The sequence below is a fragment of the Drosophila takahashii genome, unplaced genomic scaffold, assembly GCF_030179915.1.
Source record: "Drosophila takahashii strain IR98-3 E-12201 unplaced genomic scaffold, DtakHiC1v2 scaffold_106, whole genome shotgun sequence".
NCBI lineage: Eukaryota > Metazoa > Arthropoda > Insecta > Diptera > Drosophilidae > Drosophila > Drosophila takahashii.
The window spans coordinates 15,325-35,816 of record NW_027221621.1 but is presented as its reverse complement, the minus strand read 5'-3'; the positions used below and the strand labels follow the sequence as shown (position 1 = coordinate 35,816).

At 40.5% G+C, this 20,492-nt stretch overlaps 46 non-coding genes and 5 pseudogenes across 46 annotated transcripts; all 51 read left to right on the top strand.

Moving 5' to 3' along the window:
* Positions 1 to 269: 269 nt before the first annotated feature.
* LOC138914044 (5S ribosomal RNA) lies at positions 270 to 390 on the top strand (annotated as a pseudogene).
* A 279-nt stretch (positions 391 to 669) lies between these two features.
* LOC138914033 (5S ribosomal RNA) lies at positions 670 to 787 on the top strand. Its single transcript, XR_011419923.1, has one exon. It is a non-coding gene; the product is annotated as a 5S ribosomal RNA (ribosomal RNA).
* Positions 788 to 1,065: 278 nt separating this feature from the next.
* LOC138914043 (5S ribosomal RNA) lies at positions 1,066 to 1,184 on the top strand (annotated as a pseudogene).
* A 280-nt stretch (positions 1,185 to 1,464) lies between these two features.
* On the top strand, positions 1,465 to 1,582 carry LOC138914031 (5S ribosomal RNA). Its single transcript, XR_011419921.1, has one exon. It is a non-coding gene; the product is annotated as a 5S ribosomal RNA (ribosomal RNA).
* A 281-nt stretch (positions 1,583 to 1,863) lies between these two features.
* Positions 1,864 to 1,981, top strand: LOC138914037 (5S ribosomal RNA). The gene has a single exon (XR_011419927.1). It is a non-coding gene; the product is annotated as a 5S ribosomal RNA (ribosomal RNA).
* Positions 1,982 to 2,267: 286 nt separating this feature from the next.
* LOC138914045 (5S ribosomal RNA) lies at positions 2,268 to 2,387 on the top strand (annotated as a pseudogene).
* A 277-nt stretch (positions 2,388 to 2,664) lies between these two features.
* On the top strand, positions 2,665 to 2,783 carry LOC138914025 (5S ribosomal RNA). The gene has a single exon (XR_011419916.1). It is a non-coding gene; the product is annotated as a 5S ribosomal RNA (ribosomal RNA).
* Positions 2,784 to 3,065: 282 nt separating this feature from the next.
* Positions 3,066 to 3,184, top strand: LOC138914024 (5S ribosomal RNA). The gene has a single exon (XR_011419915.1). It is a non-coding gene; the product is annotated as a 5S ribosomal RNA (ribosomal RNA).
* Positions 3,185 to 3,466: 282 nt separating this feature from the next.
* Positions 3,467 to 3,584, top strand: LOC138914039 (5S ribosomal RNA; annotated as a pseudogene).
* Positions 3,585 to 3,862: 278 nt separating this feature from the next.
* LOC138914023 (5S ribosomal RNA) lies at positions 3,863 to 3,981 on the top strand. The gene has a single exon (XR_011419914.1). It is a non-coding gene; the product is annotated as a 5S ribosomal RNA (ribosomal RNA).
* Positions 3,982 to 4,262: 281 nt separating this feature from the next.
* Positions 4,263 to 4,381, top strand: LOC138914022 (5S ribosomal RNA). The gene has a single exon (XR_011419913.1). It is a non-coding gene; the product is annotated as a 5S ribosomal RNA (ribosomal RNA).
* A 282-nt stretch (positions 4,382 to 4,663) lies between these two features.
* LOC138914038 (5S ribosomal RNA) lies at positions 4,664 to 4,781 on the top strand. Its single transcript, XR_011419928.1, has one exon. It is a non-coding gene; the product is annotated as a 5S ribosomal RNA (ribosomal RNA).
* A 279-nt stretch (positions 4,782 to 5,060) lies between these two features.
* On the top strand, positions 5,061 to 5,178 carry LOC138914040 (5S ribosomal RNA; annotated as a pseudogene).
* A 279-nt stretch (positions 5,179 to 5,457) lies between these two features.
* Positions 5,458 to 5,576, top strand: LOC138914021 (5S ribosomal RNA). Its single transcript, XR_011419912.1, has one exon. It is a non-coding gene; the product is annotated as a 5S ribosomal RNA (ribosomal RNA).
* Positions 5,577 to 5,858: 282 nt separating this feature from the next.
* LOC138914020 (5S ribosomal RNA) lies at positions 5,859 to 5,977 on the top strand. The gene has a single exon (XR_011419911.1). It is a non-coding gene; the product is annotated as a 5S ribosomal RNA (ribosomal RNA).
* A 285-nt stretch (positions 5,978 to 6,262) lies between these two features.
* Positions 6,263 to 6,381, top strand: LOC138914026 (5S ribosomal RNA). Its single transcript, XR_011419917.1, has one exon. It is a non-coding gene; the product is annotated as a 5S ribosomal RNA (ribosomal RNA).
* A 278-nt stretch (positions 6,382 to 6,659) lies between these two features.
* LOC138914019 (5S ribosomal RNA) lies at positions 6,660 to 6,778 on the top strand. The gene has a single exon (XR_011419910.1). It is a non-coding gene; the product is annotated as a 5S ribosomal RNA (ribosomal RNA).
* A 281-nt stretch (positions 6,779 to 7,059) lies between these two features.
* Positions 7,060 to 7,178, top strand: LOC138914028 (5S ribosomal RNA). Its single transcript, XR_011419919.1, has one exon. It is a non-coding gene; the product is annotated as a 5S ribosomal RNA (ribosomal RNA).
* Positions 7,179 to 7,458: 280 nt separating this feature from the next.
* Positions 7,459 to 7,576, top strand: LOC138914032 (5S ribosomal RNA). The gene has a single exon (XR_011419922.1). It is a non-coding gene; the product is annotated as a 5S ribosomal RNA (ribosomal RNA).
* Positions 7,577 to 7,857: 281 nt separating this feature from the next.
* On the top strand, positions 7,858 to 7,976 carry LOC138914017 (5S ribosomal RNA). The gene has a single exon (XR_011419908.1). It is a non-coding gene; the product is annotated as a 5S ribosomal RNA (ribosomal RNA).
* Positions 7,977 to 8,257: 281 nt separating this feature from the next.
* On the top strand, positions 8,258 to 8,376 carry LOC138914016 (5S ribosomal RNA). Its single transcript, XR_011419907.1, has one exon. It is a non-coding gene; the product is annotated as a 5S ribosomal RNA (ribosomal RNA).
* A 281-nt stretch (positions 8,377 to 8,657) lies between these two features.
* LOC138914015 (5S ribosomal RNA) lies at positions 8,658 to 8,776 on the top strand. Its single transcript, XR_011419906.1, has one exon. It is a non-coding gene; the product is annotated as a 5S ribosomal RNA (ribosomal RNA).
* A 284-nt stretch (positions 8,777 to 9,060) lies between these two features.
* Positions 9,061 to 9,179, top strand: LOC138914014 (5S ribosomal RNA). Its single transcript, XR_011419905.1, has one exon. It is a non-coding gene; the product is annotated as a 5S ribosomal RNA (ribosomal RNA).
* Positions 9,180 to 9,463: 284 nt separating this feature from the next.
* LOC138914013 (5S ribosomal RNA) lies at positions 9,464 to 9,582 on the top strand. The gene has a single exon (XR_011419904.1). It is a non-coding gene; the product is annotated as a 5S ribosomal RNA (ribosomal RNA).
* Positions 9,583 to 9,863: 281 nt separating this feature from the next.
* On the top strand, positions 9,864 to 9,982 carry LOC138914012 (5S ribosomal RNA). Its single transcript, XR_011419903.1, has one exon. It is a non-coding gene; the product is annotated as a 5S ribosomal RNA (ribosomal RNA).
* Positions 9,983 to 10,263: 281 nt separating this feature from the next.
* LOC138914027 (5S ribosomal RNA) lies at positions 10,264 to 10,382 on the top strand. Its single transcript, XR_011419918.1, has one exon. It is a non-coding gene; the product is annotated as a 5S ribosomal RNA (ribosomal RNA).
* Positions 10,383 to 10,667: 285 nt separating this feature from the next.
* Positions 10,668 to 10,786, top strand: LOC138914011 (5S ribosomal RNA). The gene has a single exon (XR_011419902.1). It is a non-coding gene; the product is annotated as a 5S ribosomal RNA (ribosomal RNA).
* Positions 10,787 to 11,068: 282 nt separating this feature from the next.
* LOC138914010 (5S ribosomal RNA) lies at positions 11,069 to 11,187 on the top strand. The gene has a single exon (XR_011419901.1). It is a non-coding gene; the product is annotated as a 5S ribosomal RNA (ribosomal RNA).
* Positions 11,188 to 11,468: 281 nt separating this feature from the next.
* Positions 11,469 to 11,587, top strand: LOC138914009 (5S ribosomal RNA). The gene has a single exon (XR_011419900.1). It is a non-coding gene; the product is annotated as a 5S ribosomal RNA (ribosomal RNA).
* A 284-nt stretch (positions 11,588 to 11,871) lies between these two features.
* On the top strand, positions 11,872 to 11,990 carry LOC138914008 (5S ribosomal RNA). The gene has a single exon (XR_011419898.1). It is a non-coding gene; the product is annotated as a 5S ribosomal RNA (ribosomal RNA).
* A 280-nt stretch (positions 11,991 to 12,270) lies between these two features.
* LOC138914006 (5S ribosomal RNA) lies at positions 12,271 to 12,389 on the top strand. The gene has a single exon (XR_011419896.1). It is a non-coding gene; the product is annotated as a 5S ribosomal RNA (ribosomal RNA).
* A 281-nt stretch (positions 12,390 to 12,670) lies between these two features.
* On the top strand, positions 12,671 to 12,789 carry LOC138914005 (5S ribosomal RNA). Its single transcript, XR_011419895.1, has one exon. It is a non-coding gene; the product is annotated as a 5S ribosomal RNA (ribosomal RNA).
* A 281-nt stretch (positions 12,790 to 13,070) lies between these two features.
* LOC138914003 (5S ribosomal RNA) lies at positions 13,071 to 13,189 on the top strand. Its single transcript, XR_011419894.1, has one exon. It is a non-coding gene; the product is annotated as a 5S ribosomal RNA (ribosomal RNA).
* A 282-nt stretch (positions 13,190 to 13,471) lies between these two features.
* On the top strand, positions 13,472 to 13,590 carry LOC138914002 (5S ribosomal RNA). Its single transcript, XR_011419893.1, has one exon. It is a non-coding gene; the product is annotated as a 5S ribosomal RNA (ribosomal RNA).
* A 282-nt stretch (positions 13,591 to 13,872) lies between these two features.
* On the top strand, positions 13,873 to 13,991 carry LOC138914001 (5S ribosomal RNA). The gene has a single exon (XR_011419892.1). It is a non-coding gene; the product is annotated as a 5S ribosomal RNA (ribosomal RNA).
* Positions 13,992 to 14,272: 281 nt separating this feature from the next.
* LOC138914090 (5S ribosomal RNA) lies at positions 14,273 to 14,391 on the top strand. Its single transcript, XR_011419974.1, has one exon. It is a non-coding gene; the product is annotated as a 5S ribosomal RNA (ribosomal RNA).
* Positions 14,392 to 14,671: 280 nt separating this feature from the next.
* Positions 14,672 to 14,790, top strand: LOC138914089 (5S ribosomal RNA). Its single transcript, XR_011419973.1, has one exon. It is a non-coding gene; the product is annotated as a 5S ribosomal RNA (ribosomal RNA).
* A 281-nt stretch (positions 14,791 to 15,071) lies between these two features.
* LOC138914088 (5S ribosomal RNA) lies at positions 15,072 to 15,190 on the top strand. Its single transcript, XR_011419972.1, has one exon. It is a non-coding gene; the product is annotated as a 5S ribosomal RNA (ribosomal RNA).
* Positions 15,191 to 15,471: 281 nt separating this feature from the next.
* LOC138914087 (5S ribosomal RNA) lies at positions 15,472 to 15,590 on the top strand. Its single transcript, XR_011419971.1, has one exon. It is a non-coding gene; the product is annotated as a 5S ribosomal RNA (ribosomal RNA).
* A 281-nt stretch (positions 15,591 to 15,871) lies between these two features.
* On the top strand, positions 15,872 to 15,990 carry LOC138914086 (5S ribosomal RNA). Its single transcript, XR_011419970.1, has one exon. It is a non-coding gene; the product is annotated as a 5S ribosomal RNA (ribosomal RNA).
* A 281-nt stretch (positions 15,991 to 16,271) lies between these two features.
* LOC138914084 (5S ribosomal RNA) lies at positions 16,272 to 16,390 on the top strand. Its single transcript, XR_011419968.1, has one exon. It is a non-coding gene; the product is annotated as a 5S ribosomal RNA (ribosomal RNA).
* Positions 16,391 to 16,671: 281 nt separating this feature from the next.
* On the top strand, positions 16,672 to 16,790 carry LOC138914083 (5S ribosomal RNA). Its single transcript, XR_011419967.1, has one exon. It is a non-coding gene; the product is annotated as a 5S ribosomal RNA (ribosomal RNA).
* Positions 16,791 to 17,072: 282 nt separating this feature from the next.
* On the top strand, positions 17,073 to 17,191 carry LOC138914082 (5S ribosomal RNA). Its single transcript, XR_011419966.1, has one exon. It is a non-coding gene; the product is annotated as a 5S ribosomal RNA (ribosomal RNA).
* Positions 17,192 to 17,472: 281 nt separating this feature from the next.
* Positions 17,473 to 17,591, top strand: LOC138914081 (5S ribosomal RNA). The gene has a single exon (XR_011419965.1). It is a non-coding gene; the product is annotated as a 5S ribosomal RNA (ribosomal RNA).
* A 284-nt stretch (positions 17,592 to 17,875) lies between these two features.
* LOC138914080 (5S ribosomal RNA) lies at positions 17,876 to 17,994 on the top strand. The gene has a single exon (XR_011419964.1). It is a non-coding gene; the product is annotated as a 5S ribosomal RNA (ribosomal RNA).
* Positions 17,995 to 18,275: 281 nt separating this feature from the next.
* On the top strand, positions 18,276 to 18,394 carry LOC138914079 (5S ribosomal RNA). The gene has a single exon (XR_011419963.1). It is a non-coding gene; the product is annotated as a 5S ribosomal RNA (ribosomal RNA).
* A 281-nt stretch (positions 18,395 to 18,675) lies between these two features.
* Positions 18,676 to 18,794, top strand: LOC138914078 (5S ribosomal RNA). The gene has a single exon (XR_011419962.1). It is a non-coding gene; the product is annotated as a 5S ribosomal RNA (ribosomal RNA).
* Positions 18,795 to 19,075: 281 nt separating this feature from the next.
* LOC138914077 (5S ribosomal RNA) lies at positions 19,076 to 19,194 on the top strand. Its single transcript, XR_011419961.1, has one exon. It is a non-coding gene; the product is annotated as a 5S ribosomal RNA (ribosomal RNA).
* A 280-nt stretch (positions 19,195 to 19,474) lies between these two features.
* On the top strand, positions 19,475 to 19,593 carry LOC138914076 (5S ribosomal RNA). The gene has a single exon (XR_011419960.1). It is a non-coding gene; the product is annotated as a 5S ribosomal RNA (ribosomal RNA).
* Positions 19,594 to 19,875: 282 nt separating this feature from the next.
* LOC138914075 (5S ribosomal RNA) lies at positions 19,876 to 19,994 on the top strand. Its single transcript, XR_011419959.1, has one exon. It is a non-coding gene; the product is annotated as a 5S ribosomal RNA (ribosomal RNA).
* Positions 19,995 to 20,275: 281 nt separating this feature from the next.
* On the top strand, positions 20,276 to 20,394 carry LOC138914073 (5S ribosomal RNA). The gene has a single exon (XR_011419957.1). It is a non-coding gene; the product is annotated as a 5S ribosomal RNA (ribosomal RNA).
* Positions 20,395 to 20,492: the final 98 nt, after the last annotated feature.

The window sequence follows — 20,492 nt, the reverse complement described above, 5'->3', positions numbered from 1 at the left end:
TTTTGCCGCTTTTTTATTTTTTTAACGCAATCTGAATAGCATTTTTCTTTTCGCAAAAAAATTTCAATTTCAAATGAAACCTAATCCAAATTCTTATCGATGTTTTCAAAAATATTTTCTTGCACTGATTTATAAATCAGAACTCTCCAGCCCGTTTAAAGTTTTTCCTACGATTATAAGCATTTTCTATATGTTCGAAGCTGATGTAAATATATCTGGGCAGGAGTGGAATTCAGAGTATAAGGCAACACTTAGCCCTGCGACTTTCGCCAAACGACCATACCACGCTGAACACATCGGTTCTCGTCCGATCACCGAAATTAAGCAGCGTCGGGCGCGGTTAGTACTTTAGATGGGGGACCGCTTGGGAAACACCGCGTGTTGTTGGCCTCGTCAACAATTTGCCGCTTTTTTATTTTTTTAACGCAATCTGAATAGCATTTTTTCTTTTCGCAAAAAATTTCAATTTCAAATGAAACCTAATCCAAATTATATCGATGTTTTCAAAAATATTTCTTGCACTGATTTATAAATCAGAACTCTCCAGCCCCGTTTTAAAGTTTTCCTACGATTTATAAGCCATTTTCTATATTTTCGAAGCTGATGTAAATATATCTGGGCAGGAGTGGAATTCAGAGTATAAGGCCAACACTTAGCACTGCGACTTTCGCCAACGACCATACCACGCTGAACACATCGGTTCTCGTCCGATCACCGAAATTAAGCAGCGTCGGGCGCGGTTAGTACTTAGATGGGGACCGCTTGGGAACACCGCGTGTTGTTGGCCTCGTCAAAAAATTTTGCCCGCTTTTTTATTTTTTTAACGCAATCTGAATAGCATTTTTCTTTTCGCAAAAAATTTCAATTCAAATGAAACCTAATCCAAATTCTTATCGATGTTTTCAAAAAATATTTCTTGCACTGATTTAAAAATCCGAACTCTCCAGCCCGTTTTAAAGTTTTCCTACGATTATAAGCATTTTCATATGTTCGAAGCTGATGTAAATATATCTGGGCAGGAGTGGAATTCAGAGTATAAGGCCAACACTTAGCTCTGCGACTTTCGCCAACGACCATACCACGCTGAACACATCGGTTCTCGTCCGATCACCGAAATTAAGCAGCGTCGGGCGCGGGTTAGTACTTAGATGGGGGACCGCTGGGAACACCGCGTGTTGTTGCCTCGTCAACAACTTTTTGCCGCTTTTTTATTTTTTTAACGCAATCTGAATAGCATTTTTCTTTTCGCAAAAAATTTCAATTTCAAATGAAACCTAATCCATATTCTTATCGTTGGTTTCTTAAATATTTCTTGCACTGATTTATATATAAGAACTCTCCAGCCCCGTTTTAAAGTTTTTCCTACGATTATAAGCATTTTCTATATGTTCGAAGCTGATGTAATATATCTCTGGGCAGGAGTGGAATTCAGAGTATAAGGCCAACACTTAGCCTGCGACTTTCGCCAACGACCATACCACGCTGAACACATCGGTTCTCGTCCGATCACCGAAATTAAGCAGCGTCGGGCGCGGTTAGTACTTAGATGGGGGACCGCTGGGAACACCGCGTGTTGTTGGCCTCGTCAACAACTTTTTGCCGCTTTTTTATTTTTTTAACGCAATCTGAATAGCATTTTTCTTTTCGCAAAAAATTTCAATTTCAAATGAAACCTAATCCAAATTTTTATCGATGTTTTCAAAAAATTTCTTGCACTGATTTATAAATCAGAACTCTCCAGCCCCGTTTTAAAGTTTTTCCTACGATTATAAGCATTTTCTATATTGTTCGAAGCTGATGTAAATAATCTCTGGCAGGAGTGGAATTCAGAGTATAAGGCCAACACTTAGCCCTGCGACTTTCGCCAACGACCATACCACGCTGAACACATCGGTTCTCGTCCGATCACCGAAATTAAGCAGCGTCGGGCGCGGTTAGTACTTAGATGGGGGACCGCTTGGAACACCGCGTGTTGTTGGCCTCGTCAACACTTTTTGCCGCTTTTTTATTTTTTTAACGCAATCTGAATAGCATTTTTCTTTTCGCAAAAAAATTTCAATTTCAAATGAAACCTAATCCAAATCAAATTCTATCGATGTTTTCAAAAATATTTCTTGCACTGATTTATAAATCAGAACTCTCCAGCCCCGTTTTAAAGTTTTTCCTACGATTATAAGCATTTTTCTATATGTTCGAAGCTGATGTAAATATATCGGGCAGGAGTGGAATTCAGAGTATAAGGCCAACACCTTAGCCCTGCGACTTTCGCCAACGACCATACCACGCTGAACACATCGGTTTCGTCCGATCATCACCGAAATTAAGCAGCGTCGGGCGCGGTTAGTACTTAGATGGGGACCGCTTGGGAACACCGCGTGTTGTTGGCCTCCGTCAACAACTTTTGCCGCTTTTTTATTTTTTTAACGCAATCTGAATAGCATTTTCTTTTCGCAAAAAATTTCAATTTCAATGAAACCTAATCCAAATTCTTATCGATGTTTTCAAAAATATTCTTGCACTGATTTATAAATCAGAACTCTCCAGCCCCGTTTTAAAGTTTTTCCTACGATTATAAGCATTTTCTATATGTTCGAAGCTGATGTAAAATATCTGGGCAGGAGTGGAATTCAGAGTATAAGGCCAACACTTAGCCCTGCGACTTTCGCCAACGACCATACCACGCTGAACACATCGGTTCTCGTCCGATCACCGAAATTAAGCAGCGTCGGGCGCGGTTAGTACTTAGATGGGGGACCGCTTGGGAACACCGCGTGTTGTTGGCCTCGTCAACAACTTTTTGCCGCTTTTTTATTTTTTTAACGCAATCTGAATAGCATTTTTCTTTTCGCAAAAAATTTCAATTTCAAATGAAACCTAATCCAAATCTCTTATCGATGTTTTCAAAAATATTTTCTTGCACTGATTATAAATCAGAACTCTCCAGCCCCGTTTTAAAGTTTTTCCTACGATTATAAGCATTTTCTATATGTTCGAAGCTGATGTAAATATATCTGGGCAGGAGTGGAATTCAGAGTATAAGGCCAACACTTAGCCCTGCGACTTTCGCCAACGACCATACCACGCTGAACACATCGGTTCTCGTCCGATCACCGAAATTAAGCAGCGTCGGGCGCGGTTAGTACTTAGATGGGGGACCGCTTGGGAACACCGCGTGTTGTTGGCCTCGTCAACAACTTTTTGCCGCTTTTTTATTTTTTTAACGCAATCTGAATAGCATTTTTCTTTTCGCAAAAAATTTCAATTTCAAATGAAAACCTAATCCAAATTCTTATCGATGTTTTCAAAAATATTTCTTGCACTGATTTATAAATCAGAACTCTCCAGCCCCGTTTTAAAGTTTTTCCTACGATTATAAGCATTTTCTATATGTTCGAAGCTGATGTAAATATATCTGGGCAGGAGTGGAATTCAGAGTATAAGGCCAACACTTAGCCCTGCGACTTTCGCCAACGACCATACCACGCTGAACACATCGGTTCTCGTCCGATCACCGAAATTAAGCAGCGTCGGGCGCGGTTAGTACTTAGATGGGGGACCGCTTGGGAACACCGCGTTTGTTGGCCTCGTCAACAACTTTTTGCCGCTTTTTATTTTTTTAACGCAATCTGAATAGCATTTTTCTTTTCGCAAAAAATTTCAATTTCAAATGAAACCTAATCCAAATTCTTATCGATGTTTCAAAAATATTTCTTGCACTGATTTATAAATCAGAACTCTCCAGCCCCGTTTTAAAGTTTTTCCTACGATTATAAGCATTTTCTATATGTCGAAGCTGATGTAAATATATCTGGGCAGGAGTGGAATTCAGAGTATAAGGCCAACACTTAGCCCTGCGACTTTCGCCAACGACCATACCACGCTGAACACATCGGTTCTCGTCCGATCACCGAAATTAAGCAGCGTCGGGCGCGGTTAGTACTTAGATGGGGGACCGCTTGGGAACACCGCGTGTTGTTGGCCTCGTCAACAACTTTTTGCCGCTTTTTTATTTTTTTAACGCAATCTGAATAGCATTTTTCTTTTCGCAAAAAATTTCAATTTCAAATGAAACCTAATCCAAATTCTTATCGATGTTTTCAAAAATATTTCTTGCACTGATTTATAAATCAGAACTCTCCAGCCCCGTTTTAAAGTTTTTCCTACGATTATAAGCATTTTCTATATGTTCGAAGCTGATGTAAATATATCTGGGCAGGAGTGGAATTCAGAGTATAAGGCCAACACTTAGCCCTGCGGCTTTCGCCAACGACCATACCACGCTGAACACATCGGTTCTCGTCCGATCACCGAAATTAAGCAGCGTCGGGCGCGGTTAGTACTTAGATGGGGGACCGCTTGGGAACACCGCGTGTTGTTGGCCTCCGTCCAACAACTTTTTGCCGCTTTTTTATTTTTTTAACGCAATCTGAATAGCATTTTTCTTTTCGCAAAAAATTTCAATTTCAAAGAAACCTAATCCAAATTCTTATCGATGTTTTCAAAAATATTTCTTGCACTGATTTATAAATCAGAACTCTCCAGCCCCGTTTTAAAGTTTTTCCTACGATTATAAGCATTTTCTATATGTTCGAAGCTGATGTAAATATATCTGGGCAGGAGTGGAATTCAGAGTATAAGGCCAACACTTAGCCCTGCGACTTTCGCCAACGACCATACCACGCTGAACACATCGGTTCTCGTCCGATCACCGAAATTAAGCAGCGTCGGGCGCGGTTAGTACTTAGATGGGGGCCGCTTGGGAACACCGCGTGTTGTTGGCCTCGTCAACAACTTTTTGCCGCTTTTTTATTTTTTTAACGCAATCTGAATAGCATTTTTCTTTTCGCAAAAAATTTCAATTTCAAATGAAACCTAATCCAAATTCTTATCGATGTTTTCAAAAATATTTCTTGCACTGATTTATAAATCAGAACTCTCCAGCCCGTTTAAAGTTTTTCCTACGACTATAAGCATTTTCTATATGTTCGAAGCTGATGTAAATATATCTGGGCAGGAGTGGAATTCAGAGTATAAGGCCAACACTTAGCCCTGCGACTTTCGCCAACGACCATACCACGCTGAACACATCGGTTCTCGTCCGATCACCGAAATTAAGCAGCGTCGGGCGCGGTTAGTACTTAGATGGGGACCGCTTGGGAACACCGCGTGTTGTTGTGCCTCGTCAACAACTTTTTGCCGCTTTTTATTTTTTAACGCAATCTGAATAGCATTTTCTTTTCGCAAAAAATTTCAATTTCAAATGAAACCTAATCCAAATTCTTATCGATGTTTTCAAAAATATTTCTTGCACTGATTTATAAATCAGAACTCTCCAGCCCCGTTTTAAAGTTTTTCCTACGATTATAAGCATTTTCTATATGTTCGAAGCTGATGTAAATATATCTGGGCAGGAGTGGAATTCAGAGTATAAGGCCAACACTTAGCCCTGCGACTTTCGCCAACGACCATACCACGCTGAACACATCGGTTCTCGTCCGATCACCGAAATTAAGCAGCGTCGGGCGCGGTTAGTACTTAGATGGGGGACCGCTTGGGAACACCGCGTGTTGTTGGCCTCGTCAACAACTTTTTGCCGCTTTTTTATTTTTTTAACGCAATCTAAATAGCATTTTTCTTTTCGCAAAAAATTTCAATTTCAAATGAAACCTAATCCAAATTCTTATCGATGTTTTCAAAAATATTTCTTGCACTGATTTATAAATCAGAACTCTCCAGCGCGGTTTCAATCGGTAGCCTACGCTTATAACCCCTTTCTATATTGTTCGAAGCTGATGTAAATATATCTGGGCAGGAGTGGAATTCAGAGTATAAGGCCAACACTTAGCCCTGCGACTTTCGCCAACGACCATACCACGCTGAACACATCGGTTCTCGTCCGATCACCGAAATTAAGCAGCGTCGGGCGCGGTTAGTACTTAGATGGGGGACCGCTTGGGAACACCGCGTGTTGTTGGCCTCGTCAACAACTTTTTGCCGCTTTTTTATTTTTTTAACGCAATCTGAATAGAATTTTTCTTTTCGCAAAAAATTTCAATTTCAAATGAAACCTAATCCAAATTCTTATCGATGTTTTCAAAAATATTTCTTGCACTGATTTATAAATCAGAACTCTCCAGCCCCGTTTCAAAGTTTTTCCTACGATTATAAGCATTTTCTATATTGTTCGAAGCTGATGTAAATATAATCTCTGGGCAGGAGTGGAATTCAGAGTATAAGGCCAACACTTAGCCCTGCGACTTTCGTCAACGACCATACCACGCTGAACACATCGGTTCTCGTCCGATCACCGAAATTAAGCAGCGTCGGGCGCGGTTAGTACTTAGATGGGGGACCGCTTGGGAACACCGCGTGTTGTTGGCCTCGTCAACAACTTTTTGCCGCTTTTTTATTTTTTTAACGCAATCTGAATAGCATTTTTCTTTTCGCAAAAATTTCAATTTCAAATGAAACCTAATCCAAATTCTTATCGATGTTTTCAAAATATTTCTTGCACTGATTTATAAATCAGAACTCTCCAGCCCCGTTTCAAAGTTTTCCTACGATTATAAGCATTTTCTATATGTTCGAAGCTGATGTAAATATATCTGGGCAGGAGTGGAATTCAGAGTATAAGGCCAACACTTAGCCCTGCGACTTTCGCCAACGACCATACCACGCTGAACACATCGGTTCTCGTCCGATCACCGAAATTAAGCAGCGTCGGGCGCGGTTAGTACTTAGATGGGGGACCGCTTGGGAACACCGCGTGTTGTTGGCCTCGTCAACAACTTTTTGCCGCTTTTTTATTTTTTTAACGCAATCTGAATAGCATTTTTCTTTTCGCAAAAAATTTCAATTTCAAATGAAACCTAATCCAAATTCTTATCGATGTTTTCAAAAATATTTCTTGCACTGATTTATAAATCAGAACTCTCCAGCCCCGTTTTAAAGTTTTTCCTACGATTATAAGCATTTTCTATATGTTCGAAGCTGATGTAAATATATCTGGGCAGGAGTGGAATTCAGAGTATAAGGCCAACACTTAGACCTGAGACTTTCGCCAAAGACCATACCACGCTGAACACATCGGTTCTCGTCCGATCACCGAAATTAAGCAGCGTCGGGCGCGGTTAGTACTTAGATGGGGGACCGCTTGGGAACACCGCGTGTTGTTGGCCTCGTCAACAACTTTTTGCCGCTTTTTTATTTTTTTAACGCAATCTGAATAGCATTTTTCTTTTCGCAAAAAATTTCAATTTCAAATGAAACCTAATCCAAATTCTTATCGATGTTTCAAAAATATTTCTTGCACTGATTTATAAATCAGAACTCTCCAGCCCCGTTTTAAAGTTTTTCCTACGATTATAAGCATTTTCTATATGTTCGAAGCTGATGTAAATATATCTGGGCAGGAGTGGAATTCAGAGTATAAGGCCAACACTTAGCCCTGCGACTTTCGCCAACGACCATACCACGCTGAACACATCGGTTCTCGTCCGATCACCGAAATTAAGCAGCGTCGGGCGCGGTTAGTACTTAGATGGGGACCGCTTGGGAACACCGCGTGTTGTTGGCCTCGTCAACAACTTTTTGCCGCTTTTTTATTTTTTTAACGCAATCTGAATAGCATTTTTCTTTTCGCAAAAAATTTCAATTTCAAATGAAACCTAATCCAAATTCTTATCGATGTTTTCAAAAATATTTCTTGCACTGATTTATAAATCAGAACTCTCCAGCCCCGTTTTAAAGTTTTTCCTACGATTATAAGCATTTTCTATATGTTCGAAGCTGATGTAAATATATCTGGGCAGGAGTGGAATTCAGAGTATAAGGCCAACACTTAGCCCTGCGACTTTCGCCAACGACCATACCACGCTGAACACATCGGTTCTCGTCCGATCACCGAAATTAAGCAGCGTCGGGCGCGGTTAGTACTTAGATGGGGGACCGCTTGGGAACACCGCGTGTTGTTGGCCTCGTCAACAACTTTTTGCCGCTTTTTTATTTTTTTAACGCAATCTGAATAGCATTTTTCTTTTCGCAAAAAATTTCAATTTCAAATGAAACCTAATCCAAATTCTTATCGATGTTTTCAAAAATATTTCTTGCACTGATTTATAAATCAGAACTCTCCAGCCCCGTTTTAAAGTTTTTCCTACGATTATAAGCATTTTCTATATGTTCGAAGCTGATGTAAATATATCTGGGCAGGAGTGGAATTCAGAGTATAAGGCCAACACTTAGCCCTGCGACTTTCGCCAACGACCATACCACGCTGAACACATCGGTTCTCGTCCGATCACCGAAATTAAGCAGCGTCGGGCGCGGTTAGTACTTAGATGGGGGACCGCTTGGGAACACCGCGTGTTGTTGGCCTCGTCAACAACTTTTTGCCGCTTTTTTATTTTTTTAACGCAATCTGAATAGCATTTTTCTTTTCGCAAAAAATTTCAATTTCAAATGAAACCTAATCCAAATTCTTATCGATGTTTTCAAAAATATTTCTTGCACTGATTTATAAATCAGAACTCTCCAGCCCCGTTTTAAAGTTTTTCCTACGATTATAAGCATTTTCTATATGTTCGAAGCTGATGTAAATATATCTGGGCAGGAGTGGAATTCAGAGTATAAGGCCAACACTTAGCCCTGCGACTTTCGCCAACGACCATACCACGCTGAACACATCGGTTCTCGTCCGATCACCGAAATTAAGCAGCGTCGGGCGCGGTTAGTACTTAGATGGGGGACCGCTTGGGAACACCGCGTGTTGTTGGCCTCGTCAACAACTTTTTGCCGCTTTTTTATTTTTTTAACGCAATCTGAATAGCATTTTTCTTTTCGCAAAAAATTTCAATTTCAAATGAAACCTAATCCAAATTCTTATCGATGTTTTCAAAAATATTTCTTGCACTGATTTATAAATCAGAACTCTCCAGCCCCGTTTTAAAGTTTTTCCTACGATTATAAGCATTTTCTATATTGTTCGAAGCTGATGTAAATATATCTCTGGGCAGGAGTGGAATTCAGAGTATAAGGCCAACACTTAGCCCTGCGACTTTCGCCAACGACCATACCACGCTGAACACATCGGTTCTCGTCCGATCACCGAAATTAAGCAGCGTCGGGCGCGGTTAGTACTTAGATGGGGGACCGCTTGGGAACACCGCGTGTTGTTGGCCTCGTCAACAACTTTTTGCCGCTTTTTTATTTTTTTAACGCAATCTGAATAGCATTTTTCTTTTCGCAAAAAATTTCAATTTCAAATGAAACCTAATCCAAATTCTTATCGATGTTTTCAAAAATATTTCTTGCACTGATTTATAAATCAGAACTCTCCAGCCCCGTTTTAAAGTTTTTCCTACGATTATAAGCATTTTCTATATTGTTCGAAGCTGATGTAAATATATCTCTGGGCAGGAGTGGAATTCAGAGTATAAGGCCAACACTTAGCCCTGCGACTTTCGCCAACGACCATACCACGCTGAACACATCGGTTCTCGTCCGATCACCGAAATTAAGCAGCGTCGGGCGCGGTTAGTACTTAGATGGGGGACCGCTTGGGAACACCGCGTGTTGTTGGCCTCGTCAACAACTTTTTGCCGCTTTTTTATTTTTTTAACGCAATCTGAATAGCATTTTTCTTTTCGCAAAAAATTTCAATTTCAAATGAAACCTAATCCAAATTCTTATCGATGTTTTCAAAAATATTTCTTGCACTGATTTATAAATCAGAACTCTCCAGCCCCGTTTTAAAGTTTTTCCTACGATTATAAGCATTTTCTATATGTTCGAAGCTGATGTAAATATATCTGGGCAGGAGTGGAATTCAGAGTATAAGGCCAACACTTAGCCCTGCGACTTTCGCCAACGACCATACCACGCTGAACACATCGGTTCTCGTCCGATCACCGAAATTAAGCAGCGTCGGGCGCGGTTAGTACTTAGATGGGGGACCGCTTGGGAACACCGCGTGTTGTTGGCCTCGTCAACAACTTTTTGCCGCTTTTTTATTTTTTTAACGCAATCTGAATAGCATTTTTCTTTTCGCAAAAAATTTCAATTTCAAATGAAACCTAATCCAAATTCTTATCGATGTTTTCAAAAATATTTCTTGCACTGATTTATAAATCAGAACTCTCCAACCCCGTTTCAAAGTTTTTCCTACGACTATAAGCATTTTCTATATGTTCGAAGCTGATGTAAATATATCTGGGCAGGAGTGGAATTCAGAGTATAAGGCCAACACTTAGCCCTGCGACTTTCGCCAACGACCATACCACGCTGAACACATCGGTTCTCGTCCGATCACCGAAATTAAGCAGCGTCGGGCGCGGTTAGTACTTAGAGGGGGGACCGCTTGGGAACACCGCGTGTTGTTGGCCTCGTCAACAACTTTTTGCCGCTTTTTTATTTTTTTAACGCAATCTGAATAGCATTTTTCTTTTCGCAAAAAATTTCAATTTCAAATGAAACCTAATCCAAATTCTTATCGATGTTTTCAAAAATATTTCTTGCACTGATTTATAAATCAGAACTCTCCAGCCCCGTTTTAAAGTTTTTCCTACGATTATAAGCATTTTCTATATTGTTCGAAGCTGATGTAAATATATTCTCTGGGCAGGAGTGGAATTCAGAGTATAAGGCCAACACTTAGCCCTGCGACTTTCGCCAACGACCATACCACGCTGAACACATCGGTTCTCGTCCGATCACCGAAATTAAGCAGCGTCGGGCGCGGTTAGTACTTAGATGGGGGACCGCTTGGGAACACCGCGTGTTGTTGGCCTCGTCAACAACTTTTTGCCGCTTTTTTATTTTTTTAACGCAATCTGAATAGCATTTTTCTTTTCGCAAAAAATTTCAATTTCAAATGAAACCTAATCCAAATTCTTATCGATGTTTTCAAAAATATTTCTTGCACTGATTTATAAATCAGAACTCTCCAGCCCCGTTTTAAAGTTTTTCCTACGATTATAAGCATTTTCTATATTGTTCGAAGCTGATGTAAATATATCTGGGCAGGAGTGGAATTCAGAGTATAAGGCCAACACTTAGCCCTGCGACTTTCGCCAACGACCATACCACGCTGAACACATCGGTTCTCGTCCGATCACCGAAATTAAGCAGCGTCGGGCGCGGTTAGTACTTAGATGGGGGACCGCTTGGGAACACCGCGTGTTGTTGGCCTCGTCAACAACTTTTTGCCGCTTTTTTATTTTTTTAACGCAATCTGAATAGCATTTTTCTTTTCGCAAAAAATTTCAATTTCAAATGAAACCTAATCCAAATTCTTATCGATGTTTTCAAAAATATTTCTTGCACTGATTTATAAATCAGAACTCTCCAGCCCCGTTTTAAAGTTTTTCCTACGATTATAAGCATTTTCTATATGTTCGAAGCTGATGTAAATATATCTGGGCAGGAGTGGAATTCAGAGTATAAGGCCAACACTTAGCCCTGCGACTTTCGCCAACGACCATACCACGCTGAACACATCGGTTCTCGTCCGATCACCGAAATTAAGCAGCGTCGGGCGCGGTTAGTACTTAGATGGGGGACCGCTTGGGAACACCGCGTGTTGTTGGCCTCGTCAACAACTTTTTGCCGCTTTTTTATTTTTTTAACGCAATCTGAATAGCATTTTTCTTTTCGCAAAAAATTTCAATTTCAAATGAAACCTAATCCAAATTCTTATCGATGTTTTCAAAAATATTTCTTGCACTGATTTATAAATCAGAACTCTCCAGCCCCGTTTTAAAGTTTTTCCTACGATTATAAGCATTTTCTATATTGTTCGAAGCTGATGTAAATATATCTCTGGGCAGGAGTGGAATTCAGAGTATAAGGCCAACACTTAGCCCTGCGACTTTCGCCAACGACCATACCACGCTGAACACATCGGTTCTCGTCCGATCACCGAAATTAAGCAGCGTCGGGCGCGGTTAGTACTTAGATGGGGGACCGCTTGGGAACACCGCGTGTTGTTGGCCTCGTCAACAACTTTTTGCCGCTTTTTTATTTTTTTAACGCAATCTGAATAGCATTTTTCTTTTCGCAAAAAATTTCAATTTCAAATGAAACCTAATCCAAATTCTTATCGATGTTTCAAAAATATTTCTTGCACTGATTTATAAATCAGAACTCTCCAGCCCCGTTTTAAAGTTTTTCCTACGATTATAAGCATTTTCTATATGTTCGAAGCTGATGTAAATATATCTGGGCAGGAGTGGAATTCAGAGTATAAGGCCAACACTTAGCCCTGCGACTTTCGCCAACGACCATACCACGCTGAACACATCGGTTCTCGTCCGATCACCGAAATTAAGCAGCGTCGGGCGCGGTTAGTACTTAGATGGGGGACCGCTTGGGAACACCGCGTGTTGTTGGCCTCGTCAACAACTTTTTGCCGCTTTTTTATTTTTTTAACGCAATCTGAATAGCATTTTTCTTTTCGCAAAAAATTTCAATTTCAAATGAAACCTAATCCAAATTCTTATCGATGTTTTCAAAAATATTTCTTGCACTGATTTATAAATCAGAACTCTCCAGCCCCGTTTTAAAGTTTTTCCTACGATTATAAGCATTTTCTATATGTTCGAAGCTGATGTAAATATATCTGGGCAGGAGTGGAATTCAGAGTATAAGGCCAACACTTAGCCCTGCGACTTTCGCCAACGACCATACCACGCTGAACACATCGGTTCTCGTCCGATCACCGAAATTAAGCAGCGTCGGGCGCGGTTAGTACTTAGATGGGGGACCGCTTGGGAACACCGCGTGTTGTTGGCCTCGTCAACAACTTTTTGCCGCTTTTTTATTTTTTTAACGCAATCTGAATAGCATTTTTCTTTTCGCAAAAAATTTCAATTTCAAATGAAACCTAATCCAAATTCTTATCGATGTTTTCAAAAATATTTCTTGCACTGATTTATAAATCAGAACTCTCCAGCCCCGTTTCAAAGTTTTTCCTACGATTATAAGCATTTTCTATATGTTCGAAGCTGATGTAAATATATCTGGGCAGGAGTGGAATTCAGAGTATAAGGCCAACACTTAGCCCTGCGACTTTCGCCAACGACCATACCACGCTGAACACATCGGTTCTCGTCCGATCACCGAAATTAAGCAGCGTCGGGCGCGGTTAGTACTTAGATGGGGGACCGCTTGGGAACACCGCGTGTTGTTGGCCTCGTCAACAACTTTTTGCCGCTTTTTTATTTTTTTAACGCAATCTGAATAGCATTTTTCTTTTCGCAAAAAATTTCAATTTCAAATGAAACCTAATCCAAATTCTTATCGATGTTTTCAAAAATATTTCTTGCACTGATTTATAAATCAGAACTCTCCAGCCCCGTTTTAAAGTTTTTCCTACGATTATAAGCATTTTCTATATTGTTCGAAGCTGATGTAAATATATCTGGGCAGGAGTGGAATTCAGAGTATAAGGCCAACACTTAGCCCTGCGACTTTCGCCAACGACCATACCACGCTGAACACATCGGTTCTCGTCCGATCACCGAAATTAAGCAGCGTCGGGCGCGGTTAGTACTTAGATGGGGGACCGCTTGGGAACACCGCGTGTTGTTGGCCTCGTCAACAACTTTTTGCCGCTTTTTTATTTTTTTAACGCAATCTGAATAGCATTTTTCTTTTCGCAAAAAATTTCAATTTCAAATGAAACCTAATCCAAATTCTTATCGATGTTTTCAAAAATATTTCTTGCACTGATTTATAAATCAGAACTCTCCAGCCCCGTTTTAAAGTTTTTCCTACGATTATAAGCATTTTCTATATTGTTCGAAGCTGATGTAAATATATCTGGGCAGGAGTGGAATTCAGAGTATAAGGCCAACACTTAGCCCTGCGACTTTCGCCAACGACCATACCACGCTGAACACATCGGTTCTCGTCCGATCACCGAAATTAAGCAGCGTCGGGCGCGGTTAGTACTTAGATGGGGGACCGCTTGGGAACACCGCGTGTTGTTGGCCTCGTCAACAACTTTTTGCCGCTTTTTTATTTTTTTAACGCAATCTGAATAGCATTTTTCTTTTCGCAAAAAATTTCAATTTCAAATGAAACCTAATCCAAATTCTTATCGATGTTTTCAAAAATATTTCTTGCACTGATTTATAAATCAGAACTCTCCAGCCCCGTTTTAAAGTTTTTCCTACGATTATAAGCATTTTCTATATGTTCGAAGCTGATGTAAATATATCTGGGCAGGAGTGGAATTCAGAGTATAAGGCCAACACTTAGCCCTGCGACTTTCGCCAACGACCATACCACGCTGAACACATCGGTTCTCGTCCGATCACCGAAATTAAGCAGCGTCGGGCGCGGTTAGTACTTAGATGGGGGACCGCTTGGGAACACCGCGTGTTGTTGGCCTCGTCAACAACTTTTTGCCGCTTTTTATTTTTTTAACGCAATCTGAATAGCATTTTTCTTTTCGCAAAAAATTTCAATTTCAAATGAAACCTAATCCAAATTCTTATCGATGTTTTCAAAAATATTTCTTGCACTGATTTATAAATCAGAACTCTCCAGCCCCGTTTTAAAGTTTTTCCTACGATTATAAGCATTTTCTATATGTTCGAAGCTGATGTAAATATATCTGGGCAGGAGTGGAATTCAGAGTATAAGGCCAACACTTAGCCCTGCGACTTTCGCCAACGACCATACCACGCTGAACACATCGGTTCTCGTCCGATCACCGAAATTAAGCAGCGTCGGGCGCGGTTAGTACTTAGATGGGGGACCGCTTGGGAACACCGCGTGTTGTTGGCCTCGTCAACAACTTTTTGCCGCTTTTTTATTTTTTTAACGCAATCTGAATAGCATTTTTCTTTTCGCAAAAAATTTCAATTTCAAATGAAACCTAATCCAAATTCTTATCGATGTTTTCAAAAATATTTCTTGCACTGATTTATAAATCAGAACTCTCCAGCCCCGTTTTAAAGTTTTTCCTACGATTATAAGCATTTTCTATATGTTCGAAGCTGATGTAAATATCTCTGGGCAGGAGTGGAATTCAGAGTATAAGGCCAACACTTAGCCCTGCGACTTTCGCCAACGACCATACCACGCTGAACACATCGGTTCTCGTCCGATCACCGAAATTAAGCAGCGTCGGGCGCGGTTAGTACTTAGATGGGGGACCGCTTGGGAACACCGCGTGTTGTTGGCCTCGTCAACAACTTTTTGCCGCTTTTTTATTTTTTTAACGCAATCTGAATAGCATTTTTCTTTTCGCAAAAAATTTCAATTTCAAATGAAACCTAATCCAAATTCTTATCGATGTTTTCAAAAATATTTCTTGCACTGATTTATAAATCAGAACTCTCCAGCCCCGTTTCAAAGTTTTTCCTACGATTATAAGCATTTTCTATATGTTCGAAGCTGATGTAAATATATCTGGGCAGGAGTGGAATTCAGAGTATAAGGCCAACACTTAGCCCTGCGACTTTCGCCAACGACCATACCACGCTGAACACATCGGTTCTCGTCCGATCACCGAAATTAAGCAGCGTCGGGCGCGGTTAGTACTTAGATGGGGGACCGCTTGGGAACACCGCGTGTTGTTGGCCTCGTCAACAACTTTTTGCCGCTTTTTTATTTTTTTAACGCAATCTGAATAGCATTTTTCTTTTCGCAAAAAATTTCAATTTCAAATGAAACCTAATCCAAATTCTTATCGATGTTTTCAAAAATATTTCTTGCACTGATTTATAAATCAGAACTCTCCAGCCCCGTTTTAAAGTTTTTCCTACGATTATAAGCATTTTCTATATGTTCGAAGCTGATGTAAATATATCTGGGCAGGAGTGGAATTCAGAGTATAAGGCCAACACTTAGCCCTGCGACTTTCGCCAACGACCATACCACGCTGAACACATCGGTTCTCGTCCGATCACCGAAATTAAGCAGCGTCGGGCGCGGTTAGTACTTAGATGGGGGACCGCTTGGGAACACCGCGTGTTGTTGGCCTCGTCAACAACTTTTTGCCGCTTTTTTATTTTTTTAACGCAATCTGAATAGCATTTTTCTTTTCGCAAAAAATTTCAATTTCAAATGAAACCTAATCCAAATTCTTATCGATGTTTTCAAAAATATTTCTTGCACTGATTTATAAATCAGAACTCTCCAGCCCCGTTTTAAAGTTTTTCCTACGATTATAAGCATTTTCTATATGTTCGAAGCTGATGTAAATATATCTGGGCAGGAGTGGAATTCAGAGTATAAGGCCAACACTTAGCCCTGCGACTTTCGCCAACGACCATACCACGCTGAACACATCGGTTCTCGTCCGATCACCGAAATTAAGCAGCGTCGGGCGCGGTTAGTACTTAGATGGGGGACCGCTTGGGAACACCGCGTGTTGTTGGCCTCGTCAACAACTTTTTGCCGCTTTTTTATTTTTTTAACGCAATCTGAATAGCATTTTTCTTTTCGCAAAAAATTTCAATTTCAAATGAAACCTAATCCAAATTCTTATCGATGTTTTCAAAAATATTTCTTGCACTGATTTATAAATCAGAACTCTCCAGCCCCGTTTTAAAGTTTTTCCTACGATTATAAGCATTTTCTATATGTTCGAAGCTGATGTAAATATATCTGGGCAGGAGTGGAATTCAGAGTATAAGGCCAACACTTAGCCCTGCGACTTTCGCCAACGACCATACCACGCTGAACACATCGGTTCTCGTCCGATCACCGAAATTAAGCAGCGTCGGGCGCGGTTAGTACTTAGATGGGGGACCGCTTGGGAACACCGCGTGTTGTTGGCCTCGTCAACAACTTTTTGCCGCTTTTTTATTTTTTTAACGCAATCTGAATAGCATTTTTCTTTTCGCAAAAAATTTCAATTTCAAATGAAACCTAATCCAAATTCTTATCGATGTTTTCAAAAATATTTCTTGCACTGATTTATAAATCAGAACTCTCCAGCCCCGTTTTAAAGTTTTTCCTACGATTATAAGCATTTTCTATATTGTTCGAAGCTGATGTAAATATATCTGGGCAGGAGTGGAATTCAGAGTATAAGGCCAACACTTAGCCCTGCGACTTTCGCCAACGACCATACCACGCTGAACACATCGGTTCTCGTCCGATCACCGAAATTAAGCAGCGTCGGGCGCGGTTAGTACTTAGATGGGGGACCGCTTGGGAACACCGCGTGTTGTTGGCCTCGTCAACAACTTTTTGCCGCTTTTTTATTTTTTTAACGCAATCTGAATAGCATTTTTCTTTTCGCAAAAAATTTCAATTTCAAATGAAACCTAATCCAAATTCTTATCGATGTTTTCAAAAATATTTCTTGCACTGATTTATAAATCAGAACTCTCCAGCCCCGTTTCAAAGTTTTTCCTACCATTATAAGCATTTTCTATATGTTCGAAGCTGATGTAAATATATCTGGGCAGGAGTGGAATTCAGAGTATAAGGCCAACACTTAGCCCTGCGACTTTCGCCAACGACCATACCACGCTGAACACATCGGTTCTCGTCCGATCACCGAAATTAAGCAGCGTCGGGCGCGGTTAGTACTTAGATGGGGGACCGCTTGGGAACACCGCGTGTTGTTGGCCTCGTCAACAACTTTTTGCCGCTTTTTTATTTTTTTAACGCAATCTGAATAGCATTTTTCTTTTCGCAAAAAATTTCAATTTCAAATGAAACCTAATCCAAATTCTTATCGATGTTTTCAAAAATATTTCTTGCACTGATTTATAAATCAGAACTCTCCAGCCCCGTTTTAAAGTTTTTCCTACGATTATAAGCATTTTCTATATTGTTCGAAGCTGATGTAAATATATCTCTGGGCAGGAGTGGAATTCAGAGTATAAGGCCAACACTTAGCCCTGCGACTTTCGCCAACGACCATACCACGCTGAACACATCGGTTCTCGTCCGATCACCGAAATTAAGCAGCGTCGGGCGCGGTTAGTACTTAGATGGGGGACCGCTTGGGAACACCGCGTGTTGTTGGCCTCGTCAACAACTTTTTGCCGCTTTTTTATTTTTTTAACGCAATCTGAATAGCATTTTTCTTTTCGCAAAAAATTTCAATTTCAAATGAAACCTAATCCAAATTCTTATCGATGTTTTCAAAAATATTTCTTGCACTGATTTATAAATCAGAACTCTCCAGCCCCGTTTTAAAGTTTTTCCTACGATTATAAGCATTTTCTATATGTTCGAAGCTGATGTAAATATATCTGGGCAGGAGTGGAATTCAGAGTATAAGGCCAACACTTAGCCCTGCGACTTTCGCCAACGACCATACCACGCTGAACACATCGGTTCTCGTCCGATCACCGAAATTAAGCAGCGTCGGGCGCGGTTAGTACTTAGATGGGGGACCGCTTGGGAACACCGCGTGTTGTTGGCCTCGTCAACAACTTTTTGCCGCTTTTTTATTTTTTTAACGCAATCTGAATAGCATTTTTCTTTTCGCAAAAAATTTCAATTTCAAATGAAACCTAATCCAAATTCTTATCGATGTTTTCAAAAATATTTCTTGCACTGATTTATAAATCAGAACTCTCCAGCCCCGTTTTAAAGTTTTTCCTACGATTATAAGCATTTTCTATATGTTCGAAGCTGATGTAAATATATCTGGGCAGGAGTGGAATTCAGAGTATAAGGCCAACACTTAGCCCTGCGACTTTCGCCAACGACCATACCACGCTGAACACATCGGTTCTCGTCCGATCACCGAAATTAAGCAGCGTCGGGCGCGGTTAGTACTTAGATGGGGGACCGCTTGGGAACACCGCGTGTTGTTGGCCTCGTCAACAACTTTTTGCCGCTTTTTTATTTTTTTAACGCAATCTGAATAGCATTTTTCTTTTCGCAAAAAATTTCAATTTCAAATGAAACCTAATCCAAATTCTTATCGATGTTTTCAAAAATATTTCTTGCACTGATTTATAAATCAGAACTCTCCAGCCCCGTTTCAAAGTTTTTCCTACGACTATAAGCATTTTCTATATGTTCGAAGCTGATGTAAATATATCTGGGCAGGAGTGGAATTCAGAGTATAAGGCCAACACTTAGCCCTGCGACTTTCGCCAACGACCATACCACGCTGAACACATCGGTTCTCGTCCGATCACCGAAATTAAGCAGCGTCGGGCGCGGTTAGTACTTAGATGGGGGACCGCTTGGGAACACCGCGTGTTGTTGGCCTCGTCAACAACTTTTTGCCGCTTTTTTATTTTTTTAACGCAATCTGAATAGCATTTTTCTTTTCGCAAAAAATTTCAATTTCAAATGAAACCTAATCCAAATTCTTATCGATGTTTTCAAAAATATTTCTTGCACTGATTTATAAATCAGAACTCTCCAGCCCCGTTTAAAGTTTTTCCTACGATTATAAGCATTTTCTATATGTTCGAAGCTGATGTAAATATATCTGGGCAGGAGTGGAATTCAGAGTATAAGGCCAACACTTAGCCCTGCGACTTTCGCCAACGACCATACCACGCTGAACACATCGGTTCTCGTCCGATCACCGAAATTAAGCAGCGTCGGGCGCGGTTAGTACTTAGATGGGGGACCGCTTGGGAACACCGCGTGTTGTTGGCCTCGTCAACAACTTTTTGCCGCTTTTTTATTTTTTTAACGCAATCTGAATAGCATTTTTCTTTTCGCAAAAAATTTCAATTTCAAATGAAACCTAATCCAAATTCTTATCGATGTTTTCAAAAATATTTCTTGCACTGATTTATAAATCAGAACTCTCCAGCCCCGTTTTAAAGTTTTTCCTACGATTATAAGCATTTTCTATATTGTTCGAAGCTGATGTAAATATATCTGGGCAGGAGTGGAATTCAGAGTATAAGGCCAACACTTAGCCCTGCGACTTTCGCCAACGACCATACCACGCTGAACACATCGGTTCTCGTCCGATCACCGAAATTAAGCAGCGTCGGGCGCGGTTAGTACTTAGATGGGGGACCGCTTGGGAACACCGCGTGTTGTTGGCCTCGTCAACAACTTTTTGCCGCTTTTTTATTTTTTTAACGCAATCTGAATAGCATTTTTCTTTTCGCAAAAAATTTCAATTTCAAATGAAACCTAATCCAAATTCTTATCGATGTTTTCAAAAATATTTCTTGCACTGATTTATAAATCAGAACTCTCCAGCCCCGTTTTAAAGTTTTTCCTACGATTATAAGCATTTTCTATATGTTCGAAGCTGATGTAAATATATCTGGGCAGGAGTGGAATTCAGAGTATAAGGCCAACACTTAGCCCTGCGACTTTCGCCAACGACCATACCACGCTGAACACATCGGTTCTCGTCCGATCACCGAAATTAAGCAGCGTCGGGCGCGGTTAGTACTTAGATGGGGGACCGCTTGGGAACACCGCGTGTTGTTGGCCTCGTCAACAACTTTTTGCCGCTTTTTTATTTTTTTAACGCAATCTGAATAGCATTTTTCTTTTCGCAAAAAATTTCAATTTCAAATGAAACCTAATCC